The following is a 4,181-nucleotide window of genomic DNA, read 5'->3' on the forward strand; positions in this document are numbered from 1 at the left end:
ATATAATGACACGTCTGGTGTGTCATGTCTTGGAAGAGTTATTAAAGGTTGGACTAAGCACACAAGCCTTCAAGGTGAGAAAGAACATGGGTCTCCACGTTTGAGAGTGCACAGCCTGAGTTGGTGAGGGATGAGGCCAGGTAAGAGAGTGAGGACTGAATCCTGAATGCAACATAGTGAGCTTGGCTGTTACCTTGATGATCCCGGGAAGCCCTAAATGATTTTATGTTGGAGAGGGACATGCTGAGATGATCTTTGAGTAACACCACTGTGCCTACAGTTCAGAGAAGGGATTGGAGGGGGCTTGACCTGTGCAGGAAGTGAGTTAAGAGGCTGCTAAGTGGAAAGAGTGATGGTGGCCTGGATGAACCAGGCTGGTGTGCCACTGGGGATAGAGAAATGGACAAATTTGAAATCTATTGAGAAGATGGAATCAGTAGCATCTAGTGATTGTTTCTACATTGGTGGGTGAGAAAGAGGTAAGAGTTGAGGTTGATGGCCACATTCCAAGCTGTGGTTGACCAGAACATTGCCCATCTCCCTGACCGCGTAACCACTGTTGTGGTGGGCTGTGAAGTTTCAAGGAGTCACGTGGTCAGGTGGAGCTGCTGTCAGGGGTGAGACAGCATCACAGGTGAAACTGAAATGTTTGGTCATAGGCTGGAGGTCAGGAGAGGTTATAGAAGCAATGGGTGTGGGATGTTAAACATAGAAAATGAGGGCAAATCTGGGGCCAATGTCGAGAACAGCCCAGGATGTTTCCTTCACACACTCAGGGCTCCACACAGCAGAGGGCAGCCTTTAAAAAAAATTTTTTTTAACCTAATGTGACTGTTTTCTAGTGAACATTGTCCCCAGAACAGCCCCTCTAGGCTTTAAATGCCCTGGGCAATTCCAAACCTGTGTTGACTCTCCTCTTATCTGGTCTGGAGCCTCTTTACTGGCATTTAAGGGTTGTGTCTATCCTTGAGGCAAATTGGAGGTCACCTTGAATCTGAGATTGTCTTGGGATCTTAACTCCACGTTCTGAGGATGCTTTTTTCCCCCCTGGGACAATCGGCCCTGAGAAGTTAAAGCTGAGAGTTCTTAATTCTTCTTTGTCAGTGCCCCTTGTGACACTCCCATTTCTTAGTCCTCAAGGTTACTTTTGAGCCATTCTGCTGAAACTTGAACACTTGTGCAGTTTAAGTATGTGTTTCTGCAAGCTTAGCTCTCGAGATGAGTTAGGTTGAATTCAGCTAATTGATAAATTAACTTTCTCATTTCACAAAGTTCAAGTTTGACGAAGCATCCACAAACTTTTATGATAAAATACATATGATAAGATACATTGGCACACATGGTGAACTGCAGTGCCAGTGGGCAGGAATGAAAAAAAATGAATGTTGTTCAGAAATGAGCAATCTCATCTTTTATGAGCCAACTAAGAATGGTAGAAATGTTAATTTATGTGAATGAAATGCGAATCTTTTTTTTGTTTGTTTAATATTAGAAATTCAAGAAGAGGAAGATTGAAAGCATTTCAAAATATTGGAAACCTTCTTAAGGTGATGATTACAGCAAGCCTCACTGAGAGTAAACAGAGCTCTCTTGCTGCTGCAGTAGACAAACTACAGTGGAGAGAATGAAATTAACACTGAAAGTATTAAAATATTGATAGCAATCATTCCATGTCCACGCTCTGCCAATTAATAATTAATTTTACCTTGAAGGTAACTGTAAGAGTCAGACTTTTTTCCCCATGCTTTCACTTGGCAAGAATGCTTGCCTTACCCATGCCCCCCCTCCCACCCCCCGCCAATGTTATCAAGTCTCCAGCAAATAATTCACATTTTAATGTGGTTTGTAGCTGGAATTTCTTTTGTGTGGCTTCATAAGATGAAAAAAGAGTTAGCTGTGAATGGTTTAGAGAAGGCGATAAGTTGGTTGTCTGATTTATATGTGGCGTCGGTGGATTCTTTAAAAAAATTTTTTTTTAAAGTTTATTTATTTATTTTGAGAGAGAGTGATCAGGGAAGAGCAGCGAGGGAGGGAGGGAGAGAGAGAATCCCAAGCAGGCTCCACGCTGTCAACCCAGAGCCCAATGTGGGGCTTGAACTCACGAAATTTGAGATCATGACCCGAGCCAAGACGGAGTCAGACGCTTTACAGACTGAGCCACCCAGGTGCCCCCGTCAGTGGATTCTTAATGTATCATTGACTATTAGGTATAATTTCACACTATATCTTCTATTTTCAAAACTTGCTAGGGTCATATGCTAAAGTGGAAGGGGATGATCTTTGTCCTCTGCATGCTGATGATTACAAAAGGGCTATAGATGATTAGAAAATAGATATTTTCTCACCAAAATAAAGCGACATCTCTCAGTTTTTTGTGGCTTCTTATTTGGGAAGAGAAGTTTTCGTGGAACTTCTCCCCGAATCAGGAGTGAACAACCTTCTTGCTATGATGGTATTTTGGAGTTGAAAGAGGTTGTGCTAAGTGTTGATCTTAACCTCGTAATTTGTTAGCAAAACTGTGTCATAATTTGTTTTATACATAGAATAGTTATCTATTCAGAAGTCCGTTGGAATAAATTATGTGTTATTTTTTATTTTGGTAAATAAAAAGCAGCTAAAATATTTGCTCCTTCTCTCAACTGTTTGCTGAATGCGTGGTATGTGCTATTCTAGATAAAAGCAGACTTAAAACTGGTTCATGTCACCCTAACAAGGTTATCAAGAATGGTATTGTTTCTCATTTTCTAAAATGGGACAAGGTACTTAGAGCATTTGGATCTTATACCAAAATGTTTCCCCTTTTAAAACCACCTTTCCTTTCAATTAAGAGAATAGACTCAATTATTTTGATTACATATACTTAGTTTTAGAGTCATTGCTTACTCCAGATTTTGGAAATGTTTTATTTAAAAAGTCTTTCTGGGGTACCTGGGTGGCTCAGTCGGTTATGTGGCCAACTCTTGATTTTGGCTCAGGTCATGATCTTGCAGTTTATGGTTTTGAGCCCTGCATCAGGCTCTGTGCTCACTGTGCAGAGCCTGCTTCTGATCCTCTGTCTCCTTATTTCTGACTCTTTTCAGCTCATGCTCTGTTTCAAAAAAAATGTTAAAAAGAATTATATACGTATTAAAAAAAGATCTGCTTATGTGCAGGAACAGGAAAAGCGTAGTTGTCCTGAGTGACCCTGTTCAAATGTTGGCAAACTGCACCCACCGGAGTGCTAAGCCCATGAATTTGTTGATGGGGAGTGTGCTGTCCAGGTTAATTCAGCCCCAGCTTTGTGTAGTCACATGACTTTTCAGTAGTGCTTTCTTGACTTTATTTCAGTTTTGGTGCCTCAGCTCTAACCTGACCCAGACGATTCAATCTGCTTGTTACTACCTAATCTATAACAAGCATTTTTTCAGACTATTAATTGCAATGTTAAGAAAAGACTTGCAACTATTGATTTTTTTTTGAACAAAAAGTCAGGAACAGATGGGAGTACTTTTATTTGGGTGACTGAATGAAAGTGAGGCTACTGATAAGGCTTCATAAGCCACTACCATATTTATTATTAATAGGATTTATGTGGCTTACAGGGTTTCTACCAGCTCCTGTTCTTCTGATCCAGTGGCGTAAGTGGTGAGACCCTTGCCAAGGATTTAGATACTTCTGGTTTTCTGTAGTTACACATGAGATTTATATGGTCGTGCCAATAATTTAATTTCTACAATTTTAAGGTCAATAGGCATTGTCACTTGTGAAATGTGAGCCAGAAATTAAAATAGCCTTCAGATGGATTTTATTTTGCTCTTTATAGTTACTCAAGGAGAAAGAGAGTATCTGTGAAAACAAAGATGTACCAGCATAGTGTAGTATTTATCATTTTTCCAGATTAGATAGAAAGCATACTTTGAGGTTATTTGTATTGGTCACAGTAGAGTTCCCAGTGTAAGTTGACAAGAAACACTATAATGTTTTATATTCAACCTTTCAAAATCCTGTTAATTATGCATAAGACAATACTCTTCAATAACGTCAAGAGTAGACAAATGAAATCATTAGTTTTATATTCCAGAGCCCCATGCACATCTATTATAACTGTGCATTAGAATGCCTCCACCCCCATTTCTCAGAATCACTTTTTCATACATTATAATGTGATATCATAAATGAATATGAACAGTATTATATAGTGG

This window comes from Panthera onca, chromosome E2 (assembly GCF_046562875.1).
Source record: "Panthera onca isolate mPanOnc1 chromosome E2, mPanOnc1 haplotype 2, whole genome shotgun sequence".
In the NCBI taxonomy this organism is placed as follows: domain Eukaryota; kingdom Metazoa; phylum Chordata; class Mammalia; order Carnivora; family Felidae; genus Panthera; species Panthera onca.